The 14,424-nt window shown below is 37.8% G+C and overlaps 1 protein-coding gene across 6 annotated transcripts in view; it reads left to right on the forward strand.

The window, feature by feature from the left end:
• enox2 (ecto-NOX disulfide-thiol exchanger 2) overlaps positions 1-14,424 on the forward strand; it is a 151,972-nt gene that overhangs the window by 18,586 nt on the left and 118,962 nt on the right. The window contains exon 1 of one of the 6 annotated variants that reach the window (XM_026330137.1): positions 9,029-9,094. The exons of the other annotated variants lie outside the window; for them this stretch is intronic. The gene's annotated coding sequence lies outside the window, so the exon portion shown is untranslated. Of the gene's footprint in view, positions 1-9,028; positions 9,095-14,424 lie in introns of those variants that run through there. 6 annotated transcript variants of the gene reach the window in all.

The raw sequence follows: 14,424 nt of genomic DNA on the forward strand, positions 1-14,424 counted from the left end.
GTGTGCTTAGGGTCATTGTCCTGTTGAAAGGTGAACCTTCGGCCCAGTCTGAGGTCCTGAGCACTCTGGAAGAGGTTTTCTTCCAGGATATCTTTGTACTTGGCCACATTCATCTTTCCTTCAATTGCAACCAGTCGTCCTGTCCCTGCAGCTGAAAAACACCCCCACAACATGATGCTCCCACCCCCATGTTTCACTGTAGGGATTGTATTGGGCAGGTGATGAGCAGTGCCTGGTTTTCTCCACACATACCGCTTAGAATTAACGCCAAAAAGTTCAATCTTGGTCTCATCAGACCAGAGAATCTTATTTCTCATAGTCTGGGAGTCCTTCATGTGTTTTTTGGCAAACTCTGTGCAGGCTTTCATGTGTCTTGCACTGAGGAGAGGCTTCCGTTGGGCCACTCTGCCATAAAGCCCCGACTGGTGGAGGGCTGCAGTGATAGTTGACTTTGTGGAACTTTCTCCCATCTCCCTACTGCATCTCTGGAGCTCAGCCACAGTGATCTTTGGGTTCTTCTTTACCTCTCTCACCAAGGCTCTTCTCCCACGATTGCTCAGTTTGGCTGGACGGCCAGGTCTAGGAAGAGTTCTGGTCGTCCCAAACTTATTCCATTTGAGGATTATGGAGGCCACTGTGCTCTTAGGAACCTTGAGTGCTGCAGAAATTCTTTTGTAACCTTGGCCAGATCTGTGCCTTGCCACAATTCTGTCTCTGAGCTCCTTGGGCAGTTCCTTCGACCTCATGATTCTCATTTGCTCTGACATGCACTGTGAGCTGTAAGGTCTTATATAGACAGGTGTGTGCCTTTCCTAATCAAGTCCAATCAGTTTAATTAAACACAGCTGGACTCCAATGAAGGAGCAGAACCATCTCAAGGAGGATCAGAAGAAATGGACAGCATGTGAGTTAAATATGAGTGTCACTGCAAAGGGTCTGAATACTTATGACCATGTGATATTTCAGTTTTTCTTTTTTAATAATTTTGCAAAAATTTCTACATTTCTGTTTTTTTCTGTCAAGATGGGGTGCTGAGTGTACATTAATGAGAAATAAAATGAACTTTTTTGATTTTGGCAAACGGCTGCAATGACACAAAGAGTGAAAAATTTAAAGGGGTCTGAATACTTTCCGTACCCACTGTAGGTCACAGCACTGTTGTCAGTTGGGAAGAACATTTAGTTTATTATGTCTTGTTGTCAAGATGAAATGTGGATCTGTAGCGACAAATTTGATAAAATCAATTAACAATTAAAATCCCTTTAACACATCCTTACTTTAGTGAGAGTACATAATTCAGGTCATGTTAAAACATCAGTTTCTGTGTAACTTTCACACTGAGAGGTTTCTTTTGTTGCTAAAGAAAAAGTAGCAGAGGAGGACATTGTCATTAGTTCACTCCTCTGGGAAACCCTTTTGGGAAAAAGAAGGCAGAAGGTCATTGCAGGGACTTCACCATGGGAACGTCACACAGAGCTGCTCCCCCCTGGGTCTCTACCTCTGTGTTACTGAGCAGTCGTGGTGTAAGTAATTATCCTGTGTATAAATAGGCTGACAGTCTGGCAGGGCCAGGTGGGCTAATCTGCCAGTACGGTGTCCTGCTCCCTACCTGGCAAGGCGGTGTTGCCGATTGTTTGTCCCACATTAATATTGGCCTCACTACCCACAGATGGGCAAGTTCTTGTATACTAATGAAAAGGTGGCAACAGAGATACTTTCATAATCTCTTATGCAGGTGATCTTTCATTATGTGAAATTGATTAGTTAATTGATAGAAATAATATTGTTTTAAATATAGACAGACAGACAGTTTAAATCAAAGTTTTTGATTTCAGCTTATGCCCTGTTTTTTTTTTCTTCTTAGTATTATATTAAACTGAATATGTTTGTACTGCTTATCAGACTTATAACACTTTTCATTTTTAAAAATAGTTCCATTTTCTGGTCTTGCTTATGAGTCTTCAGACCACATTGGGTTTTGTTCCTTTTTGTAAAAGTTAAACTGTATGTGTCAAAGTTAAGAACTGCAGCTTTTAGCCGTAGATTACTTCCTGTTGTGCGTTCAATTATATCTTGTACAAAATCTCTTTCCACCTAGAAGCAGTATGGCTGCTGAATATTCAGCATAACAACGTTTCCCCCCTGGTGACAATTTTGGAGCAGCAGCCATAACCATCATTACTGTGTGGTTACCATAACCTGTCTGCCTCACTTTTTTATTATGGGATTGTTTTCTTCGTGGTCTACTGTAATCATTTTGCTTGACTTTTGGGGGTGCTTGGTTTTGATCGAACTGTTGATTGAGCTTTTAGCGAATTTAGGAGATATATTTTACAGCAATTTTGTGAGAAATCCTTGAAAACACAATAACTTGTACAAGTTATTTTCCCCACTGTAACTGATGTTTGGTAGGCAACCCAGTCTAAATTCTCCCCCTCATTCTGTCTTGTCACTGTGTTGTCTGTCTCCATCTCCCCGTCACCAGTTTCCCCCATCTTCAGTCATTTCCCGTCAGAGGTGCCAACATGTCACCAGCAGCGCTAAAGTCTAATGGCTATGGGAACATTTTCTCTGACACCTGCAGCAAACAAGAAGCCTGCTGGGCTGCTGGGAGAACAGAGGGAGGTTTATCTGGGATGGCAGGCCTTGCCTCCATCACCATGCCACTAGAGACAGCAGCACAGAGCTTGGCACTCCATAGCCAGATAAGGCCTCTAGACAAAGAGGCACTGCAGCTAGACCCCACTCACTACAATGGAGGGGAGAGAAGAAGACATATGACTAATAACTCTTGACAGTTTGCTCCAGTTAAATACTTTACTTTTGGCCTCCCAGTTAGAGGTCTGTTCTACTATCAATAGTATACGTTTCAAGTCTAAAAGCTAAAGGTAGCCCTTATGCACAACTGAACTTCCTTCAAGAATCCTGTTTGGCAAAAATGTATCAGGTTTAGCTCACTGGCTACCAACCATACATAGACCAGTAAACAGAACATACATTACATGGTAATCTTGTCCTTAAACGTGTACAGTATATTGCTCTGTCAGAGACCCACGTAAAATAATTTGTACACATAATCACCACATATTAACTACTTGATTTGCTTTTTTTACCATCAGCCATTTGGGTAATTATGTAAATGGCTGATTCCACTGTTGTTTTACTTGAAAACTAATTAATGGTCACATTATTGTGTACATGTGGCATGGCTACAGATCATGCTTTATATGAGACTATAGTTCATCTTTTTTATTTTAAAAAAAATATTCTTTATAGTAGCAATTTCCAACATTAGATTAGTAGGTTAAGTCAGCCTAACTGTATAGTTACATATAACTGAATCTTAAGCTGAATTTACAGTTCTGTTTTAATGCTGCTGGTGGCTGTTTTTCAGTTTTTATCATGTGGTCTGTGAAAACTGCTTAGCCTCTTGTGCTTTTCTGTCACCACAGAAATGCATGGAAAGAGTGAGAAGACAACAGGATACAAGCAGACTCTAAACAGTGGTCTTTTCATTTTCAGTAAAGCTATTATTCAAAAGCAGTCTTCACTGTAAAACCTCTGCTAGTCAAACGCTGCTCTGTCACAGTGATTGACACAATGCAAATTCAAGTGCAATTGAATGAAAGTTGCATTTAGTAATGAGACAAGACAAACCGTCTCACCCATACTCTGTATAAATGATAATATATAAACAAATTTACTGTGGGGGAATTTAAATAAAGGCTGATCATATAAACCATTTGTCAAGTGTTGAGATGGTGATGCCAAATTATAAATCAAAACCTAAAGAAGAGTTAAATCACTTTCTCTCAGTAGTACTCAATTATTGCTTACCAGCAATTATGTTGACATTGAAGGCACAGATGCTTGTAGTTCTTTTTTTGCATTTGCAAGGAACTTACTTTAGACATTTCCTTCTAGATTCTCTTTTTGTATTGTCCTTAGGTCGCATCAGATGTACTGCATGTGCACTGCACCTTCACAGGTCCTTGGGGTGGTGTAGCCATAGCCAGCACTCTTGCTTGGGTTGTTTTGTCAGTGTTTGGCCAACCATGGCAGACACATAGTGGGCCCTCCAATCTGCCACCATGAATCTAAAGACTGGATTTGTTTTCTAATATTCAGTGACCAGGAGTAATGCAGGGTTGGTTAGAGTCTGCTTTCTTTTTTATACATGGTCATAAAAAAAACAAAAAAAAAACACAGCTTTTAATACAGGTCTTCCCCTTTGTACATGGCCTGTTTTTTGTAAGTAATGGTTATCAATTTATGTATATGGCCATTAAAAAATGTTTACCTACAGAGATTGTTTTCTGAATTGAGACAAGCTTTACTAGATGCTGTAAGTTTTGTATTCTTATTCTGAGATATTACAAGGATCTTTTAAAGGTAGATATTGTATTACACAGTGGCTTTGCACTTGATATTGGTCTATTACTTCAGCGATGTCTCAGCATAAAAAGTACAAACTATTTGCTCAGATTCCTTGAAGGAAACTAGTTTGGTATGGGTCACATCATCTGACTCAAATGTTTGCTAAAAGCAAAAAGGAAAAAAAAGTCATCTGGATGATTCTGTTTTTTTTTTTTTTTTCTTTTCGTTATAGTTATTTATTGTGTATCGGCATAAGTGTTTGCTTGTCTGGTAAGAAATTAACTTTGTCACAGTGGCCCCAGACAATAGCAGGCAGGAATTGCTGAGCCTAATGTTGCACTCTGGGAACAGTAAAGTCATTTCGCTCCAGCAGACCACTTAATAGCTTTGGCTGATGCAGAGTTTGGAAATCCATCAGTCAATTGGATCAGACAGATGAGCAGTCTTCTGAGTGCTAGTATGCTTAGTATTTGAGGAAACAGTTAACAGGACAATGGAGCTACTGTCATTATGAGCTCGAGTCATATAAAGACATCTAATTGCTTTTTCAAACTACTTGTAAAGTACATGATCTGCCAAATGGTGGGCATTGTGAGAGCATCAGGTATGACAGTAGGTTATCATGATAGTTACACAGGGTGCCATGGTGGAAGGCAACCAGTACAGCATCTTGGACACCACCCAATGCCATGGCATAAAATCTGTTTCATAGTTTTTTTAAATTTAATTTCTTTAGCCTGACAGCATTAGCTGTAAATTTGATTGCACCCATGATGAGTTTAGTGAGGGTGATGAGCAACCAGAGCACTGTATACTCATGTTACTTTGTTTTTAGCAGTTCATTAGCATGTCTGAGTCATGCGCCATTAAATTGGAAAGTAATAAATTTGCCTCTGGGTCTCTTTAGAGAATAGGGAGCATTGTCAGAGCTGTCTTGTTCTTACCACTAATTTGACTCTTTCAGTCCACTTTGTTTCAAACTGAAACTGTCAAAGGTTCAGATTCAGTGTGGACTATAAGACACAGAAAATTTACCTCATTGTCATTTGTTCAAAAGACAATAACATGTTTCCTGACAGGCAACCTGTTGCTTGTCAAAATACCAGATTAAAAAACCCAAATCCACTCGTGTGTTTTAATGTGCCCAGTGAGGTCAATAAAGAATAATCAGAATTAAAATTGGACATATATGTTACCTCAGCTCAGTAGAAATGATTTAGCTAAAATAACTGTAATGAAAATCAGGAAACAATCCAAAATTGTAATCTCATATGTTTGTAATGGCCTCCTGCCATGTCATGCAGGCAACCTGGCCTACTGTGTCTGACTGTAAGGATTGCTTGTCATTGGAACAGGCTTCCAGCTAACATCAGTGTCAGCACTCTGATCTGACTGCTTGGGATTGCAGGCACTTGCCACCAATGAAGTGAATGACCTTGGATAGCTTAATCAGCCGTGATGATGGCGCTGGGCAGTATGAAGGAATTGGTATTCGCAATGAATGTTTTCCACTTTGCTTCAAGTTATAGCTAGATTTGGTGGAAAGAGAAGTGTAAATTGTGAAGAAGACTGAATTTGTATTGTTAAAGCTGCAACTTTTAACATCTGGTCCAGTAATTTATTGTCATCGTTTCAAATATAAATAACATGTTACAAATTGGTATAGTTAATGAACAGCATGATTGTAACTTTACTAAACCTGACCACAGCTTTATTGCATTAAATTTTGACTTTCTTTTGTAAATTCCATGCAGTGTCATGCAACCTCCAAAAGGCCACGCTGTTTGTTTTGCTTCCTAACTATGTCTAGGATTAATTGTGACAATTTGCTCTGGAGTTCACTACTAAGCAACAAATACAGCAAAATAAATTAAGTGACAGCTTCACTGTTGAGACAATGTTATTAGCTGTTCAAAGAGAAGCCTGCATTGAGGAGAGCAGAAAAGAAAAGGCTGTGCAACGCAGTGGACCAGGTACAGTCAATGACTATTCCTCCTGAAACATGTAGTGGGAAAATGGATAGTATTATGTCATTATTACTACTGAGAAAGTAGTAAAGATAAGAAAAGTATCAGGTATGGCCTGACTTATCTGGTTGGTGAGATAGTAGAACTGTACCGCTTGATATAAAGTCACCTTTGTCTAATGGAGTCAAACTGTTGTCAATTTTGCACATTGAAGAAGGGCTATAGTTTTCAGGTTTTTGTACTACTGAGAGGGTAAAAGTCAAATTTAGGTTGTTGAGCCTTGCAGAATAAGCACCAATCAACAAAGGAACATTGCACGCCCAGTCCATGTGCTGCTGGCACAGGCAAAAACAGAATCTGTTAAAAGTGAGACAGCTGCACACGCAGCTTTCATTGTAATTTAGGTCACAGATGATTGCGCCTATTTTAGCTTACTTTAATGTTAATTAGGCTAAGTGTGTCAAAGCTAACAGAAACAGAAAATTGTAGTTGTTTATCTGGTTTGTACAGTACAGAATGAATCCCACAGCCTGCAGTCATTAATTCACAGCATCCTGCACACACACTACATGTAAATGTAATACAAGAGAACACTCTCCTCAGGTCAATGAGTGTTTTGGTTACCTAAAATCATTTCAGTCGTGGAGATCCAATGTGCCTGGAGTTTAAGAGTTCTGAAGATTCCTGTAAGAATTATCTGTAATCTGACTATCTGAAATTTGATTCTCTCAGTTTTGTTGTCAGCTTCCCTACGCAAGTATTTTCTTCCTTGATGATGTCTGATGTTTTAACCTGTATGCTACGGGTGTAACGGAGACATTAGAGCTAAAGACAGGGTTGCTTGCCAGGAGTGGCAGTATTTGCCTCCCTGCCTCATCCTTTCCCCTCTATACACATGATTTAGCCTGCCCTTCTACCTTTGTTCCCTGACTTAAGTGCATGTGACAGGGAGAGCTAAGCCCCATCTACCCCTTCACATGCAAGACTGCTTTTTTAAACCTTTATTTACCAAGGACTGCTCCACTCAACACCTCTCCGCTTTTCTAGCAATAGCCGCTCTACACATTCACCCAGCTGCACACATTCAAACTAGGAATGCTACTATTACTGCTACTACTACTACTAAGAATAATAATACTACTACTAATAACAATAATAGGATAATAATAACAATAATAATGATACTAATACAAACTTTCAGCGATAGTGCCTCTGTTAAGGGGCATAGTTTTAAAGAATTTCCAAGCTAAAAAGCCTTTACAGGGAATATATTAGAAAAACCTTGAAAACAGCACAGCATTCTTCCTCGTTATGACCAGATCTTATAATCAGTCATTTACTTAGAATATTTTCATAAAGTTCCTTCTTTGTCATACTTTGCCTGATTAACATAGTAAGTCAATGGCACACACTGGAGATTTTTTTTCTCAAAGGGAAAAGCATCCACACAGTAATAATTTATCCACCTGAAGAGTTGTCTGTACCTTTCCAGCTGATATTAAATCCTGTTTATTTTTAATCTTTTTTGAATGAAATTCTGGTGGGGGGTTTTTTTTTGGCACCATGAAATGATATCCTGGGCTGTGGAGCTCACTTCTGTCAGTGAGAGAGAGAAAATGATTTCCCCATCCTCCTCATTGGCAATGAATGCAAAGACAGCACGTGCCGACGGCTGTTAAACAACACTCACTGGCTCCCAGCCTACTCGAAAATTACACAGCGAAAGTCTCTCCCAAGACTGCATTTAGTGAAACATTTCAGTCAATAAGGTTGTTTCCCATAACCAGTGCCATGACTGTCATTTAACAAAGTTTGTGGCTCAGAGACCAGGATTGTATTTACAAATTATGAAAAGGAACTTGGCTAGGTTCATTAATTTCTTTACTGCCTGTATTCTATTACACATACAGTGCTTTTCATGCCTGTGTGTTGCCCCCAAAGGGTCTCTCAAACAAGGATATCAGGGTACTTATGGTGCAGTGTTGGTGTTGTAACCCTGTTATCATCTTTAAAGCTGCAGTGAGTAATTGATAAACAGAAACTACTGTTTAAGTCAGTCTGTTTTTTGTTTTTTTTAAGCCAGTCAACTGATGGTTCCCACATTTAAATATGATAATACTTCCTACTTTTTGTCATCAAATCAGGGATTTGATGACGTTGCTGTCTAAATTGTCATTTTGCTTTATTTTAAAGGCCACACAATTAATCAAGCAAGTATTAATAATAGTAATTACAAATAAATAAATAAATATTTAATTCTAATTGAATAAATTGTTAGTATGGTAAAATAATAATAATAATAATAATAAAAATGAGTTCTCTTGGATGGCATCTCATTCACCAGGGATGGGATCAGAATGGCTTGACTAGTGTAACTCTTTAACTACTATTACATCAAAGCTGTAGGCCTTATGTAAACTTTTCCTAAGATACAATTTCATTTGTTATCTGAGGATACACACATTTTATTGCTTTTCTCATACTTAGGGGCTTGTTTCCTGTCTGGGGGTGATAGAAAGTAGTGTTGTGCTGGTCCTGTGGCTATGTCTGTTAACATTGTGGAAAATTGTTTTCCTGCTCAATATCAGAGCTTTCAGCCTGAGCCATGTCTAAGCGATGGAAGATTCACCCCCCTTGTAACCAGTTTTTCTCTCTTTGATTGTTGTTTGGTGGGGAAGAGCGGATAGGTCTGTTTGGCTCTCTCTGTCCTCCTGTTGCCCTCTCTCTGCCCTGTGGCTCACTTGCATTTTGTAAGTATTATAAATCTTTTTAAAACTAACATTTTGTTATGATGTCTGTTAAATCTGCTGTGTAGTATAACATCACAACATCACAACACAAGCAACTCATCAGATGGTAGAAATGATGCACAGACAATTTATAGCATACATATTTCTTTTGTTGCATCATTTTTATCACCAACTGTGACAGGATTGAAAGCCAGTTTTAAAAATCGTTGATCTAAATTGCTTCTGGATCAGTTTTTAAAAGTATTTATAAATAACTTTTTACACTGCGGCCTGACATATTGCAGCACGCTGGTGCTTCTGTCTCTCTAACATGTTGTTTCCTTGTGTGTAGGAAAACTTGACAGACTGTCAGTGGGGGCTGACTAACAAACAAATACACAACTACGTGATTGCATATTTGTAATGGTGTGGTAACAATTGTGACTACATTTTTAGTGTAGTATACTATACAGTTTTTATTGTATTTAGTAAAAAATATTGGTTTCTGGTTTCTGCATCATATTTTTGTCCTTTTTGGTGGACAGTCACCCTGACATTATCCTTGAAGATACCTTCCAGAGAATTCATTTTCTGCTCAAAGCAGCCTCTGGGCCATGATGTCCTCACAATTCTTCATGAACTGAGTTATGATTTCATGTTGGTATGTGGTGTCCTTTGTTCCATTATCCCACTAGCACGGTGGAGTGTCAAGGTGTTTTGGCAGACTTTATGCATACCGAGATGATTTTGTTGAAGAGCAATTGCTTCCTCCACACATGGACACCATTGCTTCATGCAACCATCCACCATAATGAAGAGAGGTATTCAGTGGCCCCAGTGATTCCTTTAAGCCTTTAGCTGTTATTTATTTATTTATTTTTATCTCATTGAGCATTCTGCATTGTGCCTTTTGGAGGGAGAGTAGATTGTCTCCATTTATAGACAAATTGTCTATAAATTGTCTTTGAATATCTAAACTCTTTGAGATTACTTTGCAGCCTTTTTCAACCTTATGCAAATCTTCAATTCTTGATTGTAACTCTCTTTTGTGAGGCATGATGTACATAAGTAGATGCTTCTTGTGAATAGCAAGCTCCAAATGTTTGGTTTTTTCAAAGTGATTCTAAGCCGTGCCTCAAAAAAATAAAAAAATTTAAAAAATCATTGGTCTAGAGGTTTGCATATTTTTCCCCAATCTACACAGTGAATCTTTGAATTATTAAATATGAATAACACAAGAAATTTATGTTATTAGTTCAAATAAATTCATGATTGTAACTTAGATGCAGCTCTGACCATATTTTAAGACAAATGTGTACATATTGTAAAAATGGTGCGCTTATTTATACTTGCTAGTGGAAAAGCATATTTCTCTTTAAGAGTCCTTTGTCGGTTGCCTAGAAATTATTGAACATACATGTTTTTAGAGTTATTCTAAAGATGAACACTGAATGCTAAGGAGCTGTAGATGATTAACTTTGAATGTCCTGTCATCACTTTTTCAAGTTGTGTTAACAGCACGTTTTTCATTTTTATGTGATGGCAGGATTCATGGTAAGGCTCCACAATAATGGAAAAAGTAACATTGCAGTGTAATCTATAATAAAAACAATCATTAGTTGCAGCCCTAGAATAGAACTTGGATATATGGATGACCATTTTGTGGATTATATTATTAATATACTGTTATACAAATGTTATGTTATTATAGGTGCAGTATGTGTTTACTGGTTTTACGTGCAAATGTCTTTTGTGTTTTTTGTTGGTGGTTGGTGGTTTTATTTTGTACATACCAAACAAGAATCATATGTATTGTTCTGCCTCTGGGGTTAATGCACCAAACGTAATATTAGTCTTAGAGTTCACTTCCTTATGCATACCACGAGTAGGTACATTTTTGGAGTGCAGACTGGAGATCCTTGTGGAGTTATTATGAGGAAGTAGAGCTTGTTTTTTGTTATTTAATACCTGGATTCTGAAGGTTCCTGTTCCCAGTTATGTTGCATGGGAGATGAGTTGGTTTATCACAGAAATGAGCATGAAGGCCAAGGGACAACTAAAGGAAAGAAAAGGTACACAAGAGCTACTTGTGAAGTGCCAATCAGTTCTTGTAAAGTTGGTATGATTAATCCAAGGCTACAAATTGTTGCAGAGGGCATTTTGGTCTGTTGCTTCTCAGGCTACAGTCTTCTTGCTGTGGAAACAAAAGATAAATGGACCTATCAGGGCTGTTGTGGGGTGTCTCCCTTCACCATCATTATAGGGGCCAGAAACCAGTTAATTCTGGTCCTCTCTTCACTGAGGAGATCATCTAATCCCTGCTAGACACACCGGGGATGGTTGATCCACTCAACTGTGTGTGAAAAGACATGAAAATGTATACATACTTACACAAGGCCAAACACATGGAACACTGTCTGCAGAATAAATATCTGTAGGAGGGGATGCGCAAGAAACATTAAATCAAATAGCTTTTTGAAGCAGTAAAGATGACATTGTTGCCCATTTTGTCTATTGATTTGCCAGTTTAACATGTACAGTCATCAATAACTGTAGTGTATCTGAGACATACTAAAAAATTAGCCCCCTTATGTTAAGAAGCTTATGCTGTAATACCTGCCTGTACCTTTCCTATTTTGACACATAATTCTGTGAAGCTTGCATATAAACCATGCTGGATCAGAATCACCATTTCAGAATCTGGTTTTAATCATCTTTGTAAAACATCTCTCTTTACATCTCTGTTTCATTCATAATCATTTATGTACACATTACCTCTAGTTAGCAATTAGTTTAGTTAAGATAGAGCTCAGGGTGTGGAAATGAAAAATGCTGTTAGTAACAAATATAATGTGGAAAGTTGGTTCTTTAAGAGTGATTAATGCCATTTGTTGTTCCCACAGAGGACCTTTAAAACATTTTTTCCACCCCTCTCATCAAGAAAGACATAATTTTCCCAAATTATAATAACTATCATTATTTTTCTGAAGTTTAGGCTAGTGCTATTGTGATGACTGAAAAAATAGCCTATTTTTCTTTACTCATATTAGGACTTTGTGCATTTTCTTGTTGGCCTTCATTTCATTTTATGTTTGTTGTTACTGTGGTGAAACATCTGCTCATATTTTTAGCTGTGTCACTGGATCTTAATGTGGCACCAAATGCCCGTTAGTGATACTGTTATCACTAAATATGATCTTCTTTTTTCAATGGGTTAAGACTGGTGAACAGCAGAGCTGATGACTTTGCATTTGCCTAACTGCCTTACATGATCTGATCATAGTTTAGGTTACATCGTATTGTATAAAAGATGACTGAGTTGACATTGCAGTATGATAGGCATGCTAGAACAAGACTCAAAAGCAATCCACTCTGCTTTCAAATTTGCATCCATTAGGAAGTTCCTCTTCTCCCTCAACTTCTCTTCATCTGCTGAAAGTGGGGCAAATATGAATCCTTGATGTAAACTACGTCATTGTCTTTTTGCTTCTCTTTTTCTTAAAAAGTCTTCCTTTTCTTGCCATCTTTCTCATTTCCCGCTGACTCAACTAATGCCAGAATCAGTGTCTGAAGCCTCCGTGGGCGAGGAGCAGCAGACCTGAGGTGTGTTCACGTATTGATTGCCACTCATGAATTCCCACACTTGGTGTTGACTTTCTCTTATTAGTTAGAAGGCCAAAGCTCACTCCAAAACTTAAAATGGAATATTTCTGAGCTGCTGATGTCATTGAGTCACAGGAACCTTTAATCACCTCTCCATATTAAGATATGAATCTAGCAAGAATTTTTTTTAAAATAAGCTACATGCTGTAGCTTTCAGTTGAAAATGTATAATTTGTACAAAACTGTGATACTGTATTTGATTTTGTTAGTTATAAGCAGTTGTTGTTGCTGTTTGTTAAGCTTTAGTTGTTACTATGTTGTCCTAACAAGCCATTATGTGGGATACAAAGGCTGCAGAATGTCATAGGGGAATTCAAATATGTTAAAAGGCAGTCATATTGTGGGAAATATTGACATTTAAAATCTTTTAGTGTTTTTTGAAAAATGTCATGCTTTAAGATCCCATATCTGAACACAAGCCAGGTTTAATCATACAGTATTTGTTTTCTCCTTTCCCCAAGTGGAAAAGAGGAACAATTGTGAATTCACTTAAACACCCCTCTGCTTTATCCTGCTGTCGTTGATCTGATTATCATCAGTAGGTCATATTTGGCAGGTCACTCCAGATCAGCAGTGTTGATAAGGACATCTTAGTATTGAAGTTGACTATACCACAAACAAATAGAAGTAAACAATCTACATTTCAGGCTGATTGAAGCCTGGGAATGAACTTTGGACTTGGGCGACACTGTTTTTTTTCTGTTCCATTGTCTGTACTCACAACACAGCAACAGTAATGAACAGTTTGTTTTCAGTACAGGATGCAGGGCCAGGGTTCTTGCTCTTGTTAATATGAAACTGATAGAGGTGACAGTTGTTCAGTTAATTGCTGTTCCTGTGATTTTTAAAATTTGCTGATAAATTATGGATTGATAAGTAGTGTTATGACACTGGCTAAATAGGTTTGCTGTTAGGTTAAGGAGTCTAATTGCTGCAAAGCTTTCCTGAAAGAAATGCTTCCCTATTAACAGCAGTCAGATATCTTGGCCAATTCAACGGATGTTAGATACACATATTACATACCAACACATGGTGAAAATTATATTATCAGTATAACATGAGAATAACATCTATTTTCACTGACCTAACTGAGGTCAGTGTCTGGCTGTTGAGAACTTAGTGTGTGCTGTAAATTCTACTGTACAGACTTACAGAGTTACATGCATGCTGGGAGGTACATGCACAGTAGCTTGCAAAATGCAATGAAGTCACTATTTTGTGGGCAAAGATCTTGGGCTGGTTGTATAGAGTATGTGTCACCAAAAATGCACCTACATGGTACATAATGGTACACATGGTAATAAGAGTCTGATCAGTGTCTGATATAAAGTAGAGAATATCAGAAGTGATGCATTTGAGTCCATACAATCAATAAGTTCTGCTTTGTGACATATACAGTATTTGTGTTTTTAGTGCTACTGTATTGTGTTGTCTTACAACTAACAATTATTTTCATTATTGATTTATTTATATGATATATTTTTAGAGAATGGTGAAAAGTTCCACCATTTCCCCAACCCAAAATAGTATGTTCAAATGTACATAAAACACATATTCACATACGAAATTGTCAAACCAGACAATTTTGGCATTTTTTGGGGATAAGTGACTAAAACCATCATCTACGTTATTTTTTTGGTTGACAAATTAATTAATTATTCCAGTCACTTTATGTTTTATGTAACTTG

The sequence above is a fragment of the Mastacembelus armatus genome, chromosome 10 (assembly GCF_900324485.2).
Source record: "Mastacembelus armatus chromosome 10, fMasArm1.2, whole genome shotgun sequence".
Classification (NCBI taxonomy): domain Eukaryota; kingdom Metazoa; phylum Chordata; class Actinopteri; order Synbranchiformes; family Mastacembelidae; genus Mastacembelus; species Mastacembelus armatus.